The sequence below is a fragment of the Ochlerotatus camptorhynchus genome, unplaced genomic scaffold (genome assembly GCF_037179485.1).
Source record: "Ochlerotatus camptorhynchus isolate MF236.1 unplaced genomic scaffold, CSIRO-AGI_Acam_v1.1 ptg000220l, whole genome shotgun sequence".
Lineage (NCBI taxonomy): Eukaryota > Metazoa > Arthropoda > Insecta > Diptera > Culicidae > Ochlerotatus > Ochlerotatus camptorhynchus.
The window spans coordinates 4,563,835-4,590,209 of NW_027040710.1; the positions used below are offsets into that span (position 1 = coordinate 4,563,835).

At 38.4% G+C, this 26,375-nt stretch overlaps 1 protein-coding gene across 2 annotated transcripts in view; it reads right to left on the minus strand.

The window, feature by feature from the left end:
• LOC135703741 (uncharacterized) overlaps positions 1-26,375 on the minus strand; it is a 124,197-nt gene that overhangs the window by 69,995 nt on the left and 27,827 nt on the right. The window contains exon 1 of one of the 2 annotated variants that reach the window (XM_065225059.1): positions 11,769-12,154. The exons of the other annotated variant lie outside the window; for it this stretch is intronic. The gene's annotated coding sequence lies outside the window, so the exon portion shown is untranslated. Of the gene's footprint in view, positions 1-11,768; positions 12,155-26,375 lie in introns of those variants that run through there. 2 annotated transcript variants of the gene reach the window in all.

Genomic DNA, 26,375 nt, shown 5'->3' on the forward strand with positions numbered 1-26,375 from the left:
AAATATCGATGCCTGATCAACTCAACAATTAATATGCGGCGCCATGACTGGTTTATATCACAATCCCAATGATGATAAGCAAATCTAATACAGTGCAATCTGCGGAATCAACAAGGTTGGTACAGTAAAGGTCCGAATTAGGCAATACACAGCCTTGACTTTTCTAATTTTTAATATAAAATAAATAAATAATTTGAGCAAGTTGCACAAATTCTTAGGTGGTACAAATCCTAAATCATTGTTTGGGAGTATTTCCACCTCCGTCCGTTACCGTATTGACCGAGATAAGGGATTGATATCGACCTTTTAGATGGAAGTAGCACTATCTCCAACAATCGAGAACTGTCCTGGCTACGTCCTTACAACTACTGGAAGGATGGGTAGGATTTTTAGTTGAACACTTACCTAGCCCTTCGTCTGTACCAAAAAAACATACATTGGCGTTAATTTGACACTGAGATATGGGAAGGTTCAACGGATTTTCAATGTTTTGTAAAGTAAATTTAATGTGCTTTTCGATTTCAAAATTTATTTTAGAAGGCGGATCGCTCATAGGGAGGGGCCATCGTTAAAATATACCCATGAAGTGGCATATTTTTATGATAGAGATTAACGTTCTAGCGCAATCTAGTGTTGATGATGATGGTCCCACCTCTTACTCCTACAAAGGTTTGTGCAGGACGATTTATCTTTAAGATCATTAAATATGACAATTTAACCAGGTTTGCAAACAAAATCGAACTGGTTACAGTTACAGATATAAATTTCGTATAGAGTTTACAGTGGCTTCACAGGGATATAAATGTGGAAAAGCACAGGCTGCCACCTCTTAGTTCGCCTTTTTGTTCACCTAAAATATTCATAAGTATTACAAGCAATCAAGAGTTAATGAACAATCAACAATGCATCCTATTACACTAGCAACCCCGTAATCTGATGCTATCATAATTTTCAGCAATGTCAGGAATGATCACGACTCCCCGACATTTGCCTGAAAACTTACTACTAACTTTTTTTTAAATTAATCTACTGCTATTAAATCAAATATTAAAAATCCATAATTCATTGGGCCAGAAATAAAATGGAAGGGCAAAAGTCTAGATGAGGAGAGATGATTGATTTGTATAGCTGTATTTTACTGGCAATAGTTAAATTGTTTTTCAGTCGGTATAGAATTCCATACTTCTTGGGAATTTTCTTGATGACGTTGTCAATGTGAGAGTTGAACTTAAGGTTGTCATCAATAATCACGCCAAGATATTTAATCTCCCGAACGCGTTGAATAGTCTCATCATCAATTACAACAGAGACGTTCTCATTTAATCGATTCCGCGATATTACCATAACTTTAGTTTTAATTGTGTTCAATTTCAACTGCTTATACATCAACCATCTATTTAGAGAACGCAAATCTTCATTCAAGTGTAAAACGGCATTCTCTTAATCCTTAGCTGCAATGAATAACACAGTATCACCTGCAAAAAGATCAAGGTCGCAAAACTGTAAAACACGTCGCAAGTCATTAATGTACATAATAAATAACAGGGGCCCCAATACACATCCCTGGGGCACTCCAAGGTTATCCCTCACGGAACTGGTCTCGGTCCTGAGTAAATCGCTTCCAGCCGCCTTGGACGTTCAAGGACCTAATGTCCTCCTCAACTGCACAAAGCCAACGCGTGCGTGGCCTACCCCGAAGCCGACGTCCACTTCTGGGTTCCCTGCTGAATATTGACTTCGCTTGACGCTCTTCCGGCATTCGTGCCACATGCCCAGCCCACTGCAGCCTGCCGTGTTTTATAAGCTTCACAATATCCATGCCGTTATATACTAGGTACAAGCTCTCCGATCGGTCTCTTTCAATGCCCACGATTCGTGTCCATAGAGGGCTACCGGCAGAATCAACGCCTTGTACAGCGCGAATTTCGTTTTCGTACGCAAGCTGCGGGACTTCAGCTGGCAACCCGTAGAAAGCCCTGTTCGCGGCTGCAATACGCCTTTTCACCTCGCGGGTAACATCATTATCGCACGTCACTAAAGTACCAAGATAAACAAATTCGTCCACAACTTCAAATTTTTCGCCATCTAGCACCACTTCACTACCAACACCACTATTGCTTCCACGCTTTCTACCGGCGACCATGTACTTCGTTTTGGTAGAATTTATCTTGAGACCAATCCTCGCTGTATCCCTCTTAAAAGGCGCGAACGCCTCTTCCACTGCTCTACGGTCGATTCCGATGATGTCGATGTCGTCCGCAAAACCAAGGAGCATGTGCGACTTTGTGATGATGATACCGTTCCTCTGCACGCCAGCTCTCCTAATCGCTCCTTCGAGGGCGATGTTGAATGGCAAGTTCGAAAGAGCATCTCCCTGATTCAACCCATCTAAGGTCACGAACGAGGCCGAAATCTCGTCTGCAACCCGTACACATGATTAGTTTCGTCGGAAAACCGTTTTCTTGCATTATCTGCCATAGCTCGTTTTTCTTTACTGAATCGTACGCTGCCTTGAAATCTAAGAACAGATGATGAGTCTGCAAGTTGTATTCCCGGAACTTCTCAAGGGTTTGACGCAGGGTAAACATTTGATCCGTCGTTGATCGACCCTCACGAAAACCAGCCTGGTATTCGCCGACGAAGGATTCCTCAAGCGGTCTCAATCTGTTGAACAGAACACGTAATAATATTTTGTACGCCGAATTCAGAAGCGTGATTCCTCTGTAATTGGCGCACTCCAGTCTGAGTCCCTTTTTGTAGAGGGGACAAACGAGACCATCCAACCAACTAGCGGGCAATTCTTCCTCCTCCCATATCTTGAGCAGTATACGGTGGATCATCTGGTGCAGCTGCTCACTTTCGTGTTTGAGAAGTTCGGCCGGGAGCTCGTCCTTCTCCGCAGCTCTACTGTTTTTCAGCTCTCGTATCACCTTTTTCACCTCCTCTAGCGTTGGTGGTTCCACAGCTTGACCATCGTCGTCGATGTGTGTTCTGTTTGTAGATGCTCTCTCGTTCTCTCCGTTCAGCAACGTCTCGAAGTACTCCTTCCACCTGACAGCCACCATCGTTTTATCTGTCAGCAGATTACCTTCACGGTCATAGCACATGGATTCCTTCCAAATGTGTAGCACATGTCCAGTTTGCAATGATTCATTAATAAGGTCCAGCAAGATGTGGCCAATGACATGAAAGCAATCTTGAATAATTCTAGCATTAACATTATCTACTCCAGCCGATTTTTCTGATGAAAAACAAATGACTCTAAGTTCATCTAATGTAATTAGGTGAAAACCTTCAAATCTAAAACTTCTATTAACTGGCTGTTTTATTTCGTCAGGTTCATCGACCAATTTAGTGGATTGATTAAGAAATGAAACACTGTCGACAAAACTTATCATTTATCTTCGATGCAATTAATTGTTCTGACTGTTCTAATGTGCCATTAAAAGTTATGGACCGCGATTTGCAATTACTAGGTTTTAATAAAGATTTCAAATTTTTCCTATAACTCTTTGATGTTATTTTGATGCTGATCAAGCTGCATTTGAACATATTCACAACGAGTTTTCTTTATCGATTGTGAATACTTATTAGTGAGTAAATTCTGTCTATACTTTTGAAGATCTTGTATTCTTGAATATATTTGCAGAAGGAAGCAACATCCTATATGGTTGGGACCTTTTGATATGAACATCTCTAATATCAAAATATGCCACTTCATGGCTATAGTTTTACAAAGACCCCTTCCTCCGAGAGATCTGCTCCACCAAAAATAGTCTGATAATTTAAACTGAAATCCAACGAAATTTCCTTAGCACATTATTTGAAATTTCAGCAATCCATTTAAATTTCGTTAAGATTCGTAAATTTAATTGTGTGGTCAAATTGACCACAGAGTACAGACAACGTAAGCATTTCAATAAATTGTTTCCAATGTTTTTGAAGCAGATCTTATCTAATATTACAGAGCTCCGGTGGACGTACTGTGTCACGAAAGAATTAGTAAAATCCATCGGCAAATACAAAATTTACAGCCTTTCAAAGTGGTCTGTGGTCAAATTGACCCCAAGATACAGACAAAGTATTAAGAGACATGCAGAGAACCCAGTCGGCGCCGCCGGGATGTTCTGAGGCAGTAAAGGCAGGAAGTAAAGCCGGTGGCCCCCGGTTCATGAGTTAATGGGTCGATAGGTAGGGTCTAGGTGTGGGAGCTGCCTCCCTGGCGTCGGTAGCATTGTTGCTCAGCACGGAAAACAAGATCGACGGAAAACAAATCAAGGAAAAAAACACATGCAGAGAGCTCTACAACCACTCATAAGTGTCACAGGAATGTGAAGGTTTGTTAGTGGGGAGGCCTTAGGATACGTTCGGTAAACGTTGCCGGGAGATTTTAAAAAAACCATGGGGATAGAATAAAGCATAGTGAAAAATTCCAAGGAAGGCGACGGGCACTACCGACCTTCTGCTCAGTAAGCAGAAGCGATAACCACCAGGGCTGGATTTTAGGGGGGGGGGGGGTGGAATGGTGGCAGTTGCGCCAATGAAGCTGTGCAAATATTTGTTATATTTTTTAAATTTCTCATATTATTTCTGCTATAGCATATAATGTATGTTCCATCATAAAGTTTAGTTCTGAACTTCTTATTTCATCTTATATGGGAAATTGATGTAACGTCAGCCTGACTGCCCCTAATTTGGGCCGAAACATAAATTCAGCAATCGACTAAATTTTCAATAGCGACCAAAAATATCCATTAGTACCGTCCCAATGACGCGTTCATCTAGATAAAATTGATAAATCCGGAGAACTTTGAGATTTGGGCGTAATTGCTTTTGTAAACAAACACGTTAATCGCCGATTTCTCGTGTCTAAAAAAAGCAATCTTGCGAACAAACTATACTAAATGATACAGGAATCATTCCTCTACATATAAGCACATACAAACAGACATAACGCTCCCAATCACATTCTTCGCAAATAAGGTTTTAGTTCGGAATGTGCTTGCATTTGTCATGGTGGCGCCACTGAAGCATTAATCAGGCCACTACATTCCGAACTTATGAGCAGGAGCTTGTGTCTTGTGTAAGAATAGGAATTTGAGCGGGGTTCTCTCTATTTATGCTCTTTAGTATGCCGCGCTTGACAAAGATGGCCCACAGCGACTCACCAAGAGCTACTGATTCCGATCAATAGCGGTGCGGCTTCTTCCTCCTTCTATGGATGCTCATGTGGAATGCAGCTCGCTGCTTGCAGGCAGCCTTTTGTTTTGTACTGGAGAACACCACCACCAACCACACGGTGATTGAATAAACACCGTTTGGTGAGAGCGGATGGAATTCAACTTTGAAATCTGTGTTGGGGAAATTGCGTTTCGCAGGCAATCGGTGATAATATTAATTATCATAGCCACAGTTGCACATTTCTGCAATTTTCAATAGTGACTTTTTGAAAAATGATGTAGTGTTAATTAAATTAAAATCCATCATCGATGATTTTAAGGAAGAATTCAAAGGCACGCCAACGCAAACCATCATTACCGTCGGGTTGGGGAAGTCTTACCCTACCTGATGGTGATGTTGATTTGCATGGGCGAGCCTTGACTTTCAAGACATCATCAAAACAAGTCATTGTTTACAAAAGCTTTTTCGCCCTAATTCCAGCTCTATCTTGATATGGGAAATGACATTCGATTGATGGTCCTGACAAATGTCCAAAAAATACTCTTTTACCAATTTAAGGTGGTCGTAATGGTTGAGTCATTCAGAGCTATTAGGGTATTAAACAAAGATGAGGCTGGTGAGCTGTATGTTATTTGGAATGAGGGTGACGCGGTCGGCATAGATGGCCCACAGTGACTCTCGAAGAGCTACTGATTCCGATGAATAGCGGTGCGGTTTCTTCCTCCTTCTATGGATACTCATGTGGGCTGCAGCTCGCTGCTTGCAGGCAGCCTTTCGTTGTTTTCTGGAGAACACCACCACTCACCACGCAGTAATTGAATAAACACCGTTTGGAGAGAGCGGATGGAATTCAATTTTGAAATCTGTGTTAGGTATATCGCTTTTTGTAGGCAATCCGTGAGCATATTAATTAAAAAGTTCATAATTTAAAAGATGCGTAGAAATATTTCTGATCAATTGGTGATAAAAATATTGAAATTGGCTCAGGGGGAGCTGAGTTATTAACGTTCAAAATCTTGCATAATTTTGTTACATGTTCCATTTTCGGTTTTTACAAAGTGTACCCCCATATAGAAATCACAGACGTAGTCCTACGCCAAAAAAAACTACTTAATATTTTTTATGGTACAGTTAGTTTACGTGAGCGTGTTATGATTCGAGAGCAATCGACGTTCAAACATTGAAGACTCGCGCTGTACAAGACATGTGGATTTTGTTACTATTTTATTGCAAATCTATCGACATCAAATCAACGTTTATTTTTGAATAAGCTTATTTCGATTAAAATAGCATAATTGTTGTATACAGTAATGTCCTAAATAACACGTACAGTAATGTCCTATTTGTAAATTTAATCCACGTAAATCGAACACGTAGCATGCGGAGTTTGACAAAATTGGTTTCAAGATGGCATATCTCCTGTTCTTGACCATATTGAAGGTTTCGGTCTACGGCAAAGTTATAGGTCAAGGACCTTTGGTTGGTGCCTGAAGGTTCAGAATTCTGCACACTAGCACCGCCCAGACAACCAGAATGCACGTATATTCAAAGTTGTTTTCGTGATATACAAACATATTTACAAACAAACAATTCGTATAGAATGCAAAGAAATGGCTTATACGTACAAAAGTGGAGGCCATATACGTGCAAATTTTAATTTAATTTTAAACGAGTTGATTTAACATCATATACGATTTAATCTGTAATAACAAATTCATTTTGAAAAGTCTTACGATGTAATCCGATTTAATTTGAGATACAGTACGATGGAAAAAGGAGTCATCGCAAATCGGTCGGAAATTCGTATTCTATACGATTTAACTTATATATAATGCGAGGTATGCCATTCTTATGTGTGAATTTGACTTAAACTGTAGCAATTTACGATACTGTCTGTACATTATTATACGACTTCTGGTTGTCTGGGCGCTAAGTGAATTTCCTGAATATGCTATGTCATAGAATTCTGGCCATATAAAAGGTTTTTTGTCTTCGGAAAAGTTGTGGACTTTTGGTTGGTGGACAAAAGTTCCCAGTTTTCTCACTACACGGTGCTCACAAGCGAATATGAAAATTTGTTCAGTAGGTCAAAGATCTTTGGGTGGTGGACAGAAGTTCAGAGTGGACAGAAGTTCACTCGGCTGTTGACAAACTCTCGATGTGTGCTACGCGATCGTCTGTTTTCTCGGCAGCAACCATTGTGTGGTCCTCCTCATTGTTCTTCATCAGCAGTTCTTTCGGTCGATGCGTCGTCGACTTTGGAAAGCAACCGTTTCGTGATGAGTGTGTGAGTGCTGACCACGTTTTGCGTCCATTGCTGCAATGGACGCGCTCTGACCCTCGTTGGCGTACAACAATTTGCCATACAATGAAACTACTGGAAGCGGCTCCAGTTCTGATGGAGGATGCTTTTTGGATACCGGAAGATGAAGTGCCTATTGTGTTGTACCTTTTGACTATAGTTTTAAAATGTATTGTATAGTGACCAAGAATCCTCGGCTCTGTAAAGTTAATTCGGTTGAGCCTTGTCAAATAAATTAATAATCAAAAAAAAAGAAGTTCAGAGTTTTCTCACTACGTTGCACTAGTGTGCTTGCAAAATTCCTTACTATGCTATATCTTGGGATCCTTGTCATATAAAAGGTTTTTGTCATCGGAAAAATTCTTCAGTGGTTCAAGAAAATTTGATTGGTGGACAAAAGTTCAGAATTTTTTCTCTGGCGCTAGTGTATACAATAATCGGAAATTTTTCTAAGTAGGTCAAAGACTTTTGGTTGATGGACAGAATATCTGAATTTTCTCACTACGTGCGCTAGTAAACAAGTGAACTGAATTTGCTATATCTATGGATCTTCGACGTACAGAAGGTTCTAACTTCTTCGGAAATTTTGCTTAGTAGGTCAAGGACTTTCTGTTGGTGGACAGAAGTACTAAATTTTGTCATCACATCCCTGAATATGCCATATCTTGGGATCTTTGCCATATAAATGGTTCTTGTCTTACTGAACAAATTTGTCTGGATTCCAAGTTATAGGATATTCAAGAAATTCACTTGCACACTACCGCCGCTTAGTAAGACATCTCTGAACTTCTATCCACCAATCAAGAAGACTGTAACCGTCTGTTTGGCAAAGATTCCAAGATATAGTATATTCAGGGAATTAACTTACACATTAGTTCCACGTGGTGAGATAATTCAGAGAATCTATTCACCAACTAAAAGTTCTTGGACACCTTCTATATGGCCTGGATCCTAAGATATAGCATATTCAGGAGATTCACTTGCCCATTAGCGCTGCGTAGTGAGAAAATTATGAACTTTTGTGCATCAACCAAAAATCCTTCACCTACTGAACAAATTTGGCCAACATTGTAACCTACTATATGTCCAGGATGCCAAGACATAAAATATTCAGAAAATTCACTTGCTCACTAGTGCCACGGCCACCTAACTTCTTTCCACCTATGAAAAGTGCTGAACAACTTTGCCATACACTGCAATCTTCTATACGGCCTGGATCCCAAGATATAGCATATTCAGGAGATTCACTTGCACACTAGCGCCGCGTAGTGAGAACATTGTAAACTTCTGTTCACCAACCAAAATTCCTTGCCCTACTGAACAAATTTGCCGAAGGTGGTCATTTTATACGATCGATGAGGAGGTGAAAGCATAGAGTTGATAGTTCCGTTAGAGTACGGAAGTGTGAACATTGTATAAAGAGACTAGAAACCCGAGCAAAGGATTATATCAAATTGATATCAAGCTCTGATACCCGGTTATCAAGATTTGATAACTGAACATGTTATCATTATGGTTGAACATAGAACCCAACATAATCAAAATTATTACAAAAGAGAACTTCTTATGTCTCTTAGTTATTATTGAAAACAAACCCTGTTATCCACGCATTTTTTTGTCACAAAGCCTTACGCAGATTATTGAAACATGATTGGCAGTTTTATTTTTTTTCTTACCATGAGGATAATGTTTGAAGTTTTAAAGTAACCTTGTTTCATTTCATATTCTTTAATGATAACAACTGATGACAAAATAAGTCGAGGTTGATAACTAAATTAGTTATGCGATATCAACTGAAAACAGAATGATTTCTGGAATAACAAGACTTGTTATCAAGATGATATCAGGTTGTTATTTTACTTTGCTCGGGAAAGCGAGCAAAGGTCCATTTTGAGGAAGCCACGAATCGGGTTGATCATCTCCTTTACCAAACTCCCCAAACTCCTGATCACGCCTCCCTTCGGAAGAGAAGTAAACCCGTTGGTCCCCAGTCCAGGAGTTGATGGGTCGATATGTAGGATCCAGCTGTGGGAGCTGCCTCCCTGGTGTCGGTAGCATTGATAGTTAGCATTGGTACAAATCCAAACAAAAAATCTCATCTGAAAGTGTTTCTATTTGTGAGATGTGTCAAATATTTTCAGAGTCTTAACTCTTAAATCATTTTCCACACCTATGATACAGAGTTGCAGAATCTTGAATTCCAAATTAGCATGCTTCAATTAAGGAAGAAGTTTGCATGACATTTATTGTTATTGAGGCTTTACCCTTAGTTAGCCCGTGGCTAACAATCACATTGATGAAGATAAAAAAAAAACTTTACCCTTATGGGTCATTCGTCTCTGAGCTACAATAGAATGAGAGTGTTAAAATTATTCAAAGACACAGAATTATGAAAATTTTGCCAAAAAATAGACTCAGACAGAGATCTTGGAACACATTCTAAGTTCCAGAGTGTTGAAAATTGTTCCAAACAATACTCTAAGTTCTCATTTGACCAAATGGCCCAACACCAAATTAGCAACTGCGGAAGTGCTCAAAGACCACTAAGTTGAGAGTCGGTGCAGTTGGAACGTAATGCCCAAAGAAGACGTAGAAGAAGAAAACATGATATGCTAATACAGTCAACATGAAGGTACCATCGAGATATGGAAAGATCGAGATATAGAACAAGATTAGCCTACTTAGACCGTTTGAAGGGACCGAGATAACCATCGTCATGTAGAAAAAAAAAGTGGTCTCATATCAAGATTTGGAACATCGAGAACAAATATGCAGAGTTTACTGTGTAGTGCTGATATAATATTAAAAATGTAAAATAGCTGGACGTTAAGGTGCTGTTATCTCGGAACTAGCACTGATAACGCAGTTGTGAGAAACATCGACAATTTAAGCTCGCATTTTCAGGCGAAATCTGTTCCTCTTTATCTATTACTGGTGAATTGAGCTGCTGATCAATCATGAAACAGCGTGACTATTAGCATGGACAAGCTAACGATGATAGTTAAAATTGATTTCAACCTTGGTTTATTTACATCACCATTATTATCTTTGTCTAACTCCTTCGACTGTGTGTTGAGAATGTATTCCAGGGAAGCAATGGACTTCAACTCACAAGTACTAACCAAGCGGATTTCCTAACAACAAATCTACAAGCCCTTGCGGTGCTTAGCCAATGCCGATATACTGATTAACACTCCAAACGACAAATTGGAAATGTTTGAAAAATCCTTGCTTAGCAACTTATCAATATATTTTAAATCTATTAATTTCGAATAAATTTTTAAAGTGTGTAGTCTTGAATGGCGCCAATAAATTTGAAATTTATCAATACATGGATGAGTTATGATTTTTTCAAACATTGCAAGTTTGTCGTTACACATTTTACCGGAGGCATCGTGTTGGAAGTGTTAAAGGCTAGTTAGCAATGACATTGCTGAACAAAAATCTTTTAGCACTAACAGTGCTGAATTGAACCAGATGTATCGATCTGGACTAATAATAATGGTTACTAGGGCCACTTAATTTGAACTGTCAAAATAAAAAGTGGCTACGTTACGCCGCATAACGCGTTGTGAAATATAGATTGTTATACTTCATGACCCCTCTGATCCCTTTGAAGGTTTGGGCGAAACAAATTTCTGGTAAAAATACTGATGTACTAAAAATAATAACAGAATTTTTCAGACTACTCAGAAACTCTCAATTTTAATCATGACACTTTATATAGTAAGTGTATCTTCATTGGTCCATCTCTTGATCATAACACGTCTCAAGATGAATTATGGTTCCTTTGAAGAATGATCATGATTTCGGAACACCAACAAAGGGTGTTCTGATATCATGATTATTCTTCAAAGGAACCATAATTGGTCTGTACGAAACGAATAGTCACGTCTTTAGAGACGTGTTATGATCAAGAGATAAATAAATAAAGATAAAAGTTCTAAATAAAATGTAATGAAAAAAATTCTTGCATTCTAGGATCTCATTAAATTATCACGAAAATTTACTGCTCTCTTTGGGATGATCTATGGCAAACTAAGCGTAGTCTATTAATATACTCAAGGCTATCATCCATATGCCTGATATGCTGTTCATTACACATGACATTCATGGCTTGTTAAATGCTTGCAATTAATCACTCTGTCTGAAAAGTTCTTGCCAAAACCAGTGACCGAAATTAGCGCTGTTGAATATATGCCCTGGTTATTTTTAGAAACAACCCATATGTGTTTGCACGTAACAACCTGAACCAACATCGGTAATAAACGTCGGCAACACTCACTTTAATTCCTCTGCTTCTCGCCTGAAATGCTATTTATTTTCGATTCCAAAGCTGGCAGCCAATCGGTAGCTCGATATTAGCACTTTCTTCTTCCTGAATTCCTGAGCCAGATGATTCTCTCCGCACCCACACACGCTGCTCACATCCCGAACCCGTCCGCACAATTCCAAACGGCAACAAACCACCCCGAATCACTGTGTCACTCAGCAACAGTTATCATCTGTTTTCACTCTGTTCACTAATTTTCTCTCTCTCTGTTGTCGTAGCTTGCAACCCTCAAATCGTTTTCTTCACTCTAATAAAAAAAACTACATTCGTCTTTCAAAACAAACGCCACTATTCGGAGATAAGATGCACGCACAACGGAGGCATTTCCACGACACGATTCGCCACACGCGTTCACGATCTACGATCGACTGATTTGCAATGCCCGTGTCCGCCGTTACCGGCGCTGCAACTCGAGGGAATCGATCTCCGTTCGTCCGTCGATGAACACATCAAAGCCACGATGTGTGACGTACAGGAATCTCCCGAAGAGCGCGGTGTGTGGCGCCGTCCACCCACCGCATTTTCCCGGCTGCCATCTGACCAATTGAGCTGATTTCCTGTAGGCGACCCAAACCCAAATTCTTTACAGAACCCTCATAAAACCCAAATTGTGACTTAGGCAGTTGGCAAAAAATCAGCTCTATTGGATGAAAGACAGTCGAGAAATTGAATTGGGAGGACGGTACCACCCACCGCGCAATTTGGAGGATTCCTGTACCTAGTTACCTACCAACCCAGCCGATGTGGGAGAGGCGTTTTGTCGTAGCGAGAGAATCGAATGAGAGAATCGGGTGAACTTGACTAACGGCCAAGTGCGGGCAAATTTAGGTGGGTTTTGTGGGTGAAGCAGATGGAGGCATGTGATCAGGAAAAACTAGTGACCGCGTCGAGATTTGAAAGAAAAAGTACATATCTTGTTCATGTGTACCTACACAGCTTCGTCCATCGTGGCAAATAAACGCGTGGTCTCGCACCTCTTGCGGTGTCTTCGGCTGATGATGTTATTTTATTTAGCTAGAGCCGCTGCTTGGCCGTTTGCTTTTGTTTGGCTTTGGTTTCGTCGGCTTTGCTTCCACCCAGGTATGTTTACGTTTTTTATTGGCACACAGCTTGGCAGCGCTTGGCAATTCGATGGGGACGAATAAACGGGCGTACGTGATGATCATGACCGCGAAAACGGTAGGAATTCATTCTTTGCGAATCGATCGTATTTACTTGGACGGACGGGGGGCGCATTAGTGCTAGCGCTAGTCAAGTGGTCGATAATCATTTTTGAAAACCAATCGGGAATTATTATAGATATGATAAATTGGATATTCCAAACCTAAATAAAAGAAATATTTGGACACGTTTTCAGAATGCTTCGTAAGTTTCGTAAGTTTCCAAAACTTGCTTTTTGATGGTATTAACATACAGCTGTGGAATTGAAGGAGGCTTCCAAAGGTGTTTGTTCGAAGATGAACCAGCGTCTGGCTAAAGATCTCCTTAATAAAGACAACCAACCAAAGATGTTTGTTAAGATCATTCAAAGGCATTTTTGAAAATTTATTATATTTTTTACGGATTGCTGAGAAAATTTCCATATAATTTCAATACAAAATATTCTTTCTACGGTGCTTGTTTCGTGAGTTATGAATTTTGAAAGTACGTTATGTTTAGGAAAATTGGGAAAGGTTCTTCTAAATATGACTCTGAACTCTATATGTGGGTGAAATTTCATTCAGTTCTAAGACCCTTTAGCTCATTTTATCCCATCGTAAAAAATACCCTTGTATGGTTATATTTACAAAGTAAGAAATTTGATTTTTCAATGTGAACTGTTATTGTTTGCTATGGCGTAGTCATAGGAAAGCAGGGAAGGATCACTTTCTCGATAACTCTGCAAGAAACATATTTATAAAATTCAATCAAAGTGTGTTGTTACTACACACGTGAAGTTAACGATTTACAGAGTTGGGAGGAAATGCTTTAGGTAGTGATAAACGTCGCTAGAATTATTCCACAGCCGCACTCATTTGCCTGTGAATTTGACATAGCTCAAATCCCCGCATCCATCAATGTATGAGGTAGGTAAATGAGTGCGCGTTCGATTAGTATTGTTGCATTAATGGACCTTCGCTCAATTCAACTTCTGATCAATTTTCAAACTGCCGTACTCTAGCGGAAGTATCAATCTATCCTCTTCCGAACATTATCTAGCTAATAAATTATCGCACTCAAGCATCAAGTTGATATACGTATAATATTTCCTCCCCCTCCCCCATATTTATAAGTTCAAGATCCTTAAGAAATATCCAAGCTTTATGTCCAAATATCTCTCTATTGTTAAAATCAAAGATTTTTTTATTACACCGCAACATTTGATACTAAAGATTGATTTTAGATATTTTTGGAATCCTTGAACTTAAATACAAAATGATTTCATGGAAAAGCATTTCGAAAACAATGGGTTAAATTAATAATATAATATTGCAAATAAAATCTTCACGATTCTTCAACATTTAAAAAAAGCCTAAGACTTGGATTTTAAACAAACATGTTTCCATCAATGGGACCCTCAGACTTAGTTAAGGTACCAGGCCCTTAAAAAATAAGGTTACTGCATTTTAAAACATTATAGATGAAACTGGACCTTCGAATATTATGAAAGTTTTTAGAATTTTAAGTTTTTTTCAAGCATCTGGTTGCTTAATTTTTTTTAGAAAAGTACCAAATGAATTTTGAGGAGAGAAAAAAAAAATAATTTGTGGCATAATTCAAAGACATAGTGAAAAAAATAAAACAACGCATGAGAACCTCGAACAGAACTGCCAAACAGAATTCCAAGACTCTGAAGACTTTATGATAATTGTGAGGATAAATGCAGCAGAATACTATTGAAAACTGCAAGATATTCTAAAGAGAATTCATTTTGTTCAATGCGCAACACAATTCTCAACGTGCTTTCCTGTGTCTATATACTTTTCCTTGACAATAGTTGAAGTAGAATATTAGTAAAAGTAAGAATAAGTGCTCACAATCGCTTGAAGAATTTCACTCCATTAGCAGCTGACAACAATCCGGTTAGCCGGTGCCGGTGGTGTAGTGGTAAGCGTGACTGCTTTCTCACCCCAATGGGTCTGGGTTCAATCCTAGCCGAGATCGGTGGGATATTTCTGAGGCATAAAAATCTCTGGTCACGTCTTCCTTCGGAAGGGAAGTAAAGCCGTTGGTCCCGGCCTAGGTGTGTTTAATGGGTGCGATATCCTACGCAGATGTGGAAGCTGCCTTCCGTCGGTGATTGGCACTAGATTGCAGAACAGAGATTGTTAAATAAGAACGAAATAAAGGGCGAACAATCCGGTTGTTAAATACAAAAAAAAAATCCATGAAAATCCTTAAGTTTATTCAAAAGCATTACAAAAATAATTCCAAGAGCATACAAAGATGGTTAACTAAATTTAAATGAGTCTTGAAAAATTAAATAACATGGGATTTTCTGATACGCAATTGAAGACAATCTCGCGGACGTTCCTAAAGCAATCTGCCACGCATTAAAGGGGTATTTTGAAAACAACAAAAATAGTGACATGTAAACTCATAAAAATTCTGAATGGGTTGTTGCAAAAGTGTCTGAAAATGCTGTCCCGTTAATGGAATTCTGCAGAGGAATTACAAAATAATTTGGAACAATACTTAGGAAATGTTTGGAAAAAAATTGAGGAACGGTTAAGAAATTCAGAGCAAACTTCAAACGAAGTTTTGAAGTGAATGTCAAAAGAATTCCTAAAGAGTGTTCCAAGGTTATTTCGAAGAGTTTATCAAGAAATCATAAGGAATATCTCATGAGAAGTCAACATTATCGAAGCATACTTAAATTAATTTTTGTCAGAATTAACAAGAATCTAAACATTAAAATGAATTGCAAGAGACTCTGCTTTGAGAGCACTTACTGCTCGAACAAGCCTCTAATAGTTATTCATGGTGCTACACTTTAACATGGGTTCTCAAACTTTTGTCGATTGCAACCCGCTTTTAAAAATATCTTCAGCTCACGACCCATCAATATCGAGAGCCGATATTGCAGCCAAAAGTTTTGAAAACTCTTAATGGCCTAGACTATCTACGCTGTCTTTATAATGCTAAAATAGCCTGGAAATTTCCAAAATAACTTGAAAATTCTAAAATTGTACTAATTTAGAATATAGCACATAAAACACCAACACAATCTAAACAATGCCTAAATAACCCATTAGTCACAAAGAAAAAAAAATAATTTTGATATCACATCAAAGTGGATGCACTACAATCATGTCGAAAATTTCATGTAATTTTTATGACCACATAAATAAACAAATGCAGTAAAAGCAGCGTAATGTCAGTTCATGCATTGTATTAATGATAATTTTGTCCTTTTTAGCAAGTAATATTACACCATATTTTCGACATGATTGTAGTGCATCCACTTTGACGTGATATCAAAATTATTTTTTTGCTGTGCAAAAATATGGCATTGTACCTGGCTGAGTATCAATGCTACCGACGCCAGGGAGGCAGTTCCATCACCCAACACACTTAGAAAAATTGATGTAGATTTAGGTGCTCTAAGACTGACATATACGAGCGTCAATTTTGACACAAAATTCAGACATAATAGACGCGAAATTCAGCTCAATCAAACGTACTTTCAATCTTTTCAGTCTCGGAGCACTTAATTTTACATGACATGTTTGTTTACGTCTCATTCTATATGTCAAAGTTGGATTCAGTTACGTTTAAGATTAGGTATTTCTAAGTGTGTAGCTATCGACCTATCAACTCATGGACCGGGACCAACCGTTTTGCTTCCCCGAAGGAAGGAGTTATCAGAGATTTTATGCCTCAGAAAATCCCAACGGTGCTGACAGAGATTGAACCCATACCAGTTGAAGTGAGAGACAGTCACGATTACCACTACATCACTGATGCCGTTTAAAATTTATATAAACGTTGCATTAAATTTGTGACCTATCTGAGGGCCATCCACCATAGATTGAGAAAAGCTGTCATATATGGTAAAGTGGAATTTAAATTGCAACCAATAGCAGATTCAATGTTCCAAGTCTTAAAATTGAGACTTTGTTCTAAACAACTGCATCGTGAAAATTTTTCTATTTCTGGAGCTGAATTTCACTGATTTTTTTGTTTTTTCTCAAAAATCCCAGGTTTTTGAAAAATCTTAAAGTTAATATATTTTTAACTTCGAATCATCAATTCTTAGTCTCTTTGCCTCCTTAGGATTGGGATTTAATTAATATTTCAAATTAGTTCTGAGAAAATATTTAAGAAAAATTTTATGATAATTACAATTACAATCCAATCGTATTGAATTCAGTTGATTGTTCAAAATTAAATTAACGGCAAATTCCAAAGTAATTCTAAAAATAATTTCAACTGGATTCTGACGAGATTACCGAGCGAGAATTTTTTTAGGGAATTCTGAGGATAATCCTTAAAGCATTTCGTTTAAACATAAATCAATCTGAGAAAAATATATTCTTTTGGTCTTCTTTTCTTTATTTATCGTCGGTCTCTGTTCCGCAATCTAGTGCCAATCACCGACATCCATTGACGGCAATCGAATGTGCAGGAAGGCAGCTTCCACACCTGCGTAGGATATCGCACCCATTCAACACTCGTGGGCCGGAACCAACGGCCTTACTTCCCTTCCGAGATTTTTATGCATCAGAAAAATTCCACGGACCTCGGCTGGGATTGAACCCAGACTTATATTTTTTGGTGAATTGCATGACAATTATATGGAGTATTCAAGCGAATTATGAAAGGAAGCTTTACTAAATTCTTGGAAGAATGATTAAAAATACGAAGTTAGTCTTACGATGAATTCTATGATTTTTGTTATGAGTGTTCTGCATAGAATATCTGTACTATTATAAGAAAAATGTTAAGGAAATCTCAGCGAAATTCTCAGATTCATTTTAGAGGAATTTTTAGAAAGAACTCTGTGAAAGGTTATGAAGAGCATTACTGGAAGGTATTTTTTCCTCAATTTGTTTTCCGTCGATCTAATTTTTCGTGCCGAGCACCAATGCTGCCGACTCCAGGGAGGCAGCTCTTACACCTGGACCCTACCTATCGACCCATCAACTCATGAACCAGGGACCAACGGCTTTACTTCCCTTCCGAAGGAAGGCGTAATGATAGATGTTATGCCTCAGAACATCCCGGCGGTGCCGAATACTGGAAGGTATTAACAGGTATTGGAATGAAACAAACAGGGAAAACTTAAATAGACCAGGGAAAAACATAAAAGCCTTAAGCAGATTTTTGGAGAAGAGAGATGATCATTTCCAGTGAGGGAAGGAGTGAAAATATATTCATTCCTATTAACATGGCAGAAACTGAAGTTATAGGGAAATTAAATTTTATTCCGCAGCAAGAGAAATGCTCAAATACATGATTATAGCGTTAAGTCAAGGTACAGGACAAATAATCGAAGGTGGAATAACGCTAAAACCAGAACTCAACAGAATTCTAAGAAGAATGGGGACTAGAGGCCGCTGGGATGAATTCAATATTGGTTCGCTCAATGTTTGAGGTTGTTGCCAAATGGACAAAAGGATATAAATAGATGAGTTTGTATCGTGCTCTCTTGCCGTGCAGATCTATTTGCTTTTTACTGAAGGAAGTGTTACTACTACTTAAAGCTACAACAAATTTAAACAGCACTTCTCAATGCTAAATATTACCTGCAAATTGTTTATTTAAAAAAAAAACTTATTCCTCTTCGATCTTTGTTTGGACCCTATCCAAGGTAATCTTGCTTGGACATCGACATGGAAAATTTCTCTTCGATCCTTTTGATTCTTATAGTAATCTGCTAGGAAGTCGATTTGGAGCAACGTTTTACCAACCGGTGGAAACTAACGATTTTAAATTGGCTCACTACTTGCCTAGCCTATTGATCCCAAGAACATTTATGAGCGCACCCCATTCTAGTCAAAATTCCAGCACTACACTATGTTTGTTTTGAATCGTTATGAGAGTTTGACGGATAAAATGAGGGTTTTGTGGATTTTCCTATGTTTCATCGATTAGCTTGGGACCGAAGATAGTACCAGAGCTGAGCCAGTAAGTTGAGCACGTTTCATCAAGATTTTCTGGTTTTAGAAATACCTCTGTGGTTTTATTGCAAAAGAAAAAGTCAATCTCTTGATCCTTCTTCTGATGAAAATCATTTGAGCCATCAATTTGATATGCTCACGGATGATGAGAATGATACATCATCCAGGCAAAATTCCATAGAACATTCTCGGCTTAATGCCAAGAAGGAAAAGGTCCCCCCTATTGTGATAACCACTTCCGATTTACATGCTATTCGCACGGAACTTTTGAATTTCGTTAAATTCAAGTATTCACTACAAATTGACCATCAGGGTGAAGGCCGTGTATTCACTGAAACCTTGAACGGGTTCAAACATCTTCTCCTGTTGAGAAGCAGCACAATTTTGACGTAGGATTACGTCTTGCGGTAACATATTGGGAAATTTCAGAAAACCAACTTATAACTGTCATGGATTGGTGGTGTTTCGCTGTGAGATCCTTATTCTCGCTACCACTTCGAAACTTTAATTGCACAAATATTAGCTTCCATGACACATTGAAACTATTATTTTACGTTTGCTGCGCTAGCAATTTCAAGTTTAATGGGGCTTTAATTTCCGGCAATTTGTGGACTCTACAAGGAATCACCTTAAGTCGACACAAGCCAATTGGAAATTTTTCTACGAATCTGCTAGGTCGATTTTGAAAATTACGCAACAGTCTAAATGTTCAAATGATGATCAAAATTATCAATGATTGCCTGCAAAAAGCACTTTCCCTAACACAGATTTCAAAATCGACTTCCATCCGGTCTCGCCGAACGGTTCTCATTCAATCACCGTGTGCGGTGGTGTCCGGTCGGTCGTCATCATCAGCAGCAGCAGCAGTGTTTTCGACGCGTGGCGTTGAACATTGTTCTTCAGTACACAACAAAAAGCTGCCCGCAAGCAGCGAGCCAACGGCGCCGGTGGTGTAGTGGTAAGCGTGATTACCTCTCACCCCAACAGGCCTGGGTTCAATCCCAGTCGGCGCCGCCAGGATGTTCTGAGGCATAACATCTCTGATCACGCCTTCCTTCGGATGGGAAGTAAAGCCGTTGGTGCCCGGTTCATGAGTTGATGGGTCGATAGGTAGGGTCCAGGTGTGGGAGCTGCCTTCCTGGCACGTCGGTAGCATTGGTGCTCAGCACGGAAAACAAAATCGACGGAAAAAACAAACCAAAGGAAAAAAAAAGCAGCGAGCTGCAGCCCACTTGAGCGTCCAGCGTCATCGAAGAAGTAGGAAGAAGCCGTTTATCTTCTTTTTCTTTGCATCTCAAGCATATTGCTTATCGCATATTAGCATATAGCGTGCTCTTAACTTAGTGTTCTAGATGCACTTCCACAGTTATTAATTGAGAACTTCCGATGCCTGTACCATTTTTGCATTAGTATAATTGTGTGGTAAGAACAAACATAATCTATACGCAGGGAGGTTGAGATATTTTCCAACCCGAAAAATTCCTAGACCGGACCGGGAATTGAACCCAGCCACCTCGAGCATGGTCTTGCTTTGTAGCTGCGCCTTTACCGACTAAAGTAATGGAAGCCATCTATGCCAAGCGCGTCACATTCGTTCCAAACAAAATACAGCTCGCCAGCCTCATTTGTGTTGAACACCCTAATAACTCAGCATTACAAAAGCATCACTATACATTTTTTAAATAGTATTTTCTGGAATGTTGACTGTTCTGTGAAGGTAGATCTTAAGAAATTTAAAGGTTCAAATTGTGATGAAAACCACAAATATATTTGTTGTGAATGTAAGACTCGCAAAAAGATCCTACAATCTCGTTTTAAACGACAGGTAGAAAACGTTCTACGTTGTCGAACAGGTACCAATTTCTCTGCTGTAAACAACGGTCAGCGAGGAACAAATTCTACATCCACACCCGTAGATCTTAAATACAAATAGCCCACAAGCAACAAATTTACTTGAATCTATAGACTATACATTAAATGCAATGGATAATGGAAACCACGTAGCAGCCTTTTATATGGACTTTAGCAAGGCATTTTACCGAATTGACATACCAATGCTACTCTTCAAATTGAAAAAAAAAAATGGAATTGAGCCAGGACTCCTAAAATGGCTTGAATCATACTGAACTAACCACCAACAAATAATTAAATTCAATGGAAAGAAATGGATCCCAATTCAAGTCACCTCAGGAGTCCCCCAAGGATTTCATTTGGGACCTTTTCTTTTTATTCTATATATAAATGACATTTCCTGCATTCTCAAAAAAAAAAATGCTAATCTATGCCGACGACATGGAGCTCTTTTTGAAAATAAGAAATGATGAAGACATCAATATATTCCAGAGTGAAATACACAAAAGCCTATTAGAACTGAATGTAAAAAATGCACCTTAATATCATTTAGCATGAAGTAATGAAATTGGGTTGTTAGCGGAATGCTTTAATAAAACAGCAAAAAAGGTTATCTTCCATTTAATTCCACTTAATTAATTTTGGTATCCATGACAGATACGTATTTCGACTACAATGTGCAGTCTTCATCAGTGTCATTCCCACTAAAGAACTTATCAAAATCTAACCCCCTTAAGTACTCATCCCCTAGGTATAAAAGTCAAGATCACAGGTATATAAATGAAACTACAATGTGTTGAATCGGAACCTACCTAACTAATTAAAACCAAAGATTTAAGTAAGCTAAAGGAGAAAAATCTATTCAACTCTCTAATAAGGAAAATCCCAAAGGCTTGGTAGCCATCATAATGAAGTAATGAAATTGGGTTGTTAGCGGAATGCTTTAATAAAACAGCAAAAAAGGTTATCTTCCATTTAATTCCACTTAATTAATTTTGGTATCCATGACAGATACGTATTTCGACTACAATGTGCAGTCTTCATCAGTGTCATTCCCACTAAAGAACTTATCAAAATCTAACCCCCTTAAGTACTCATCCCCTAGGTATAAAAGTCAAGATCACAGGTATATAAATGAAACTACAATGTGTTGAATCGGAACCTACCTAACTAATTAAAACCAAAGATTTAAGTAAGCTAAAGGAGAAAAATCTATTCAACTCTCTAATAAGGAAAATCCCAAAGGCTTGGTAGCCATCATAATGAAGTAATGAAATTGGGTTGTTAGCGGAATGCTTTAATAAAACAGCAAAAAAGGTTATCTTCCATTTAATTCCACTTAATTAATTTTGGTATCCATGACAGATACGTATTTCGACTACAATGTGCAGTCTTCATCAGTGTCATTCCCACTAAAGAACTTATCAAAATCTAACCCCCTTAAGTACTCATCCCCTAGGTATAAAAGTCAAGATCACAGGTATATAAATGAAACTACAATGTGTTGAATCGGAACCTACCTAACTAATTAAAACCAAAGATTTAAGTAAGCTAAAGGAGAAAAATCTATTCAACACATTAATAAGGAAAATCCCAAAGGCTTGGTAGCCATCATAATGAAGTAATGAAATTGGGTTGTTAGCGGAATGCTTTAATAAAACAGCAAAAAAGGTTATCTTAGAGAGATACGTATGTATGTATTGCCTATGTGAGGTCAATACTGGAATATTGCAGCATTGTATGATCCCCATTTTCAATCACGCACGAAGAAAGATTAGAATCAGTACGAAAGCAATATCTATTATATGCCCTTCGTAAATTAGGTTGGACATCATTTCCTCTTCCATCTTATGAAGCACGCTGCATGCCTATAAACATACAAACATAAAATAGCGACGTGAATATGCAATGGTTTCGTTTGTAAACGATATCGTTTCGCTGCGCATTAACTCAGGAGAACTTTTATTAAATTTAAATTTTTATGCACCTTCTAGCTGACCATATTTTTTTAATATTCATAAGAAAAACAAACTTGTATATGTATTTGTACTAGTCTACATCGATTGATAAAAATAATAAAAAAAAATTAAATATTGTCTGTTGCAGAAGTGACTGGATGTTTGGGAATATTTTGAGTCGCACTTTGAAGGTACGCTGACGAAAAACAACGAACTTTTTGGTTATTTCAGGCCTAGAACGCTATTGAGTTTAACACATTTGGAAACAAAAAAGGTGTACCATTTGAATTTAAACACGTCTCAAAATCATTTTCAATCTAATTCATACTTGGAAAACCATATTATTGTTCACAAATAAGTAATTAAGAATTGTTTGCAAAATTGCAAATTTTTTGCAAAATTATTTTTACACTTGTTTCGAGTAGAATGCAATGAGAGTGTAAGATCTTGAAATCAAAACAACAACAAAAACCAAAACAGACACTTTGTTGTTGTTTTGATTCCGAACAAAAATCAGTTGCGAGCTACGATTTCGATCAGAAGAAGTGAAATTATTATCGGAGCAATCATCATATGTAAGTTTTACCCCTTAAATTATCGGAAATATCTTAAGACTTAAGAATTTATAGTTTTGTGTATCCTCTTTGCAGAATCTACCATGGATGCAGACGAGGAGGAGTCAAAGAACGAGACGTTTTCGTTCCCTGAAGACGTTTCAGAATGCAGCTATCAAGCAGAGTACCTACTCGAAGCTCTCGATGAGGAATTTTCTGATCAAGATCCACTAAGTGACGTCAGCAACAAGGAAAATTCTGGTCCAAAATCTTCAAACAAACGGAAGAAAACAGAAAAACGTGTTGAGCTTCGTGAACCAGCCAGCAGCCAACTTGCTCTCCGTGGAGTTTTCTTCAAGCGACGTTTTGTTGGTGAAACTTCGGGAAGTCAATTCTCTTCTGCAACAGTTACCGGGAATTCGGTCGAGGAAATTATGCGAGGTGTTTGGAAGATTTTGCAACCTGTCTTGTGTCGGGAAATCGTATTTGTTGAAAACAACGGTGTGCAGGTTCCAACATGGGCTGATAATGACCCTGATTTCAGTGCAATGAGCAAGTTTGTCATAATGCAAGATCAAGACCAGAAGCGACGTCTTACTTTCGATCAAATTGATAGCAAACTTCTCGTATCATGGAGAGAGAAGGAAACAAGGATTCACGTGCACATCTATTCAAACGCAGTGTCTTGTAGATCACTTTGGGATTTGGCTGACAAGCAACTAATTCGTTTTCAAAACGCAGATCGTTCAGGAGCACCAAACAATCAGACCTTGACTAATCTGGCAAAGGAACTTCAGGATCTTCATGGAAATTTAAGTGCCTGGAGGCTCTGGGCTAACTACGTTCACTCGGCTTCTCCACATGAACGAGAACGCCGAATGTTTGAAATTCCTCCGAATTTTTTGCTGAAATTCTTCCGATCTTCGCCGTTATCAGAAGCTATTAGAATGGAAACAACCCGGAGTGGGTTATCTGTTGCAAGCGCGATCAACGATGGATTTATGTCTGAACTAGCTGAACTGGAAGCCGAGGCGGATCTCCTGATTGAAGTTGGACAAAGAGTAAAAAGACGAATCAGTGGACTACGGTCTCGTTCAACAATAAATGCCAGCTCAGTATTCGCAATGCCCGAAACTCTACGCTTAGAAGAGAACGAGTTAAGCCACACATTAGCAGATCGGATTGTCAACATGCAAGTTGTTGATCATGCATAAACACGGATCTGTATTTTTATCATGGTTTTATTACTCCAAATAAACTGTTACATTACTTCACTTACTCACTCACATTAGATTCGATATTAAGGTTTTAGATGGTTTTAGACAAACCAACTGAAGGATTGGATGTTCCCCCGGGTAGATACCCACAGTGCCGGAAAATTTTAGTACAATCGTAAGAAGAAAATGCTGAGAACGTAGGTATGGCTACATGAGATAGATTTTCGTTTCGGTTTTCACTGTAGGTTTGCTTCATTGAATTTTTGGTGATTCCGAATGACAATTCAATCGGATTTAAAAAAGGACAGTATGGGGGAAGAAAATTTGGAATGATTCCGATTGACCGCAAATACAATACGATGTTCTGATCACAGTGGATACGAGCACCATCTAGGATTTGCTCCCAGATATCGATATTCCTTTTTTTTTCGATAAGCGAATGAACGGCAGCATTCAAAAAATATTTTTCTAGTGAATGTTCCCTCCGTTTCAAAACTGTCCAGCATCCCATTCTGCCCCAAAAAACACAAAAATGACACTCTTGGACGCCTAACAAATTCAGCGCGAAATACCAGTTTTTCTCCTTTAACCGCATAACGGCGGTTGCGCAACATATCGCGGTTATCTATAGACACTTCATCTAAAAACACGAGATTGAACAAATCCCAATCTGTTGAATTAAGCTCCGAAAAAAAAAACGAAAGTGTGTTCATGTTCCCTTATTTGGATAGCACGCCGTTCGAGGGCTTTCCATGTTAGACCTTCCGCATGCAAAATTCTACATATGCTCGCTGCACTGATTGTCACCTGGAAGTTTCGATAGAATAGATTGCTGCATTCATCCAAAAATAATACCGGATTGTTCTGGTACTGCTGTACAATCCAGTATCTGTGCTCTGCTAATACAAGCTAACAATGTTCAGCAAGTAAATGGAGCTACCTATGCTGCTACTGCAGCTAGTAGAAACCAAAATCCAAATTCAAGCCAATATAATCCTGACGGAAATCAGTTTTTGAGTTAAGTGGCATTGCTGCTCCTAAAATGGAATTTTTACAGAAATCATTGATCGACATGATTATTGACATGCTGAAAACTAACTCCATGTTTGATACTTTTTAAGCTGAAGTTAAATTTGCGAATAATAAGGTCATGACTTTGAAATTCAGAAATGGATTTTAAATCATTAAGAATTTTGAATTGGAATGCTGGATCTATTGAAGATAATGAAGACGAGCTATTTAACTTTTTGAGAATTCATAACGTGCATATTGACGTTATAACTAAAACGTTCCTTAAACCTGACCATAAGGTTAAAAGGGACGCAAATTATTTCATTTATCAAAATGATCGTCTTGATGGACCCGATGGTGGCATTTGAAACCAAAGTTTAAGAAATTTTGGAAGTTTATGTCGAAAAATTTTTGGATAGCTTACGATTATAGCTGCCTATTTGCCATTCCAATGGGTAGGCCAACAAAAGAATTGACAATACATAAACTTACCCTTCATAGGTCTAAATTCTTCATTATTGGTGGTTTTAATGCAAAACACCGCTCATCGCATAATGCTCAAAGCAATTCCAATGGTAATAATCTGTTTGATGATTGTTCTGCAGGTTATTACACTATTCAATATCCAAACAGTCCAACATGCTTTTCTTCAGCAAGAAATCCCTCAACTATTGATTTGGTCTTAACTGATTAATGTCAACTTTGTAGCCAATTGGTTGCCCATGCTGAAGTTCCAAATATCCCTAGAAATAATTTATAATCCCAAAAGCTCTACTTTCAATTAAATATTATAGAGCTGACTGGGACCATTATCGAACATTTATGGAATACAGCTTTGATCCAAACATTCCTTTGCAAACCACAG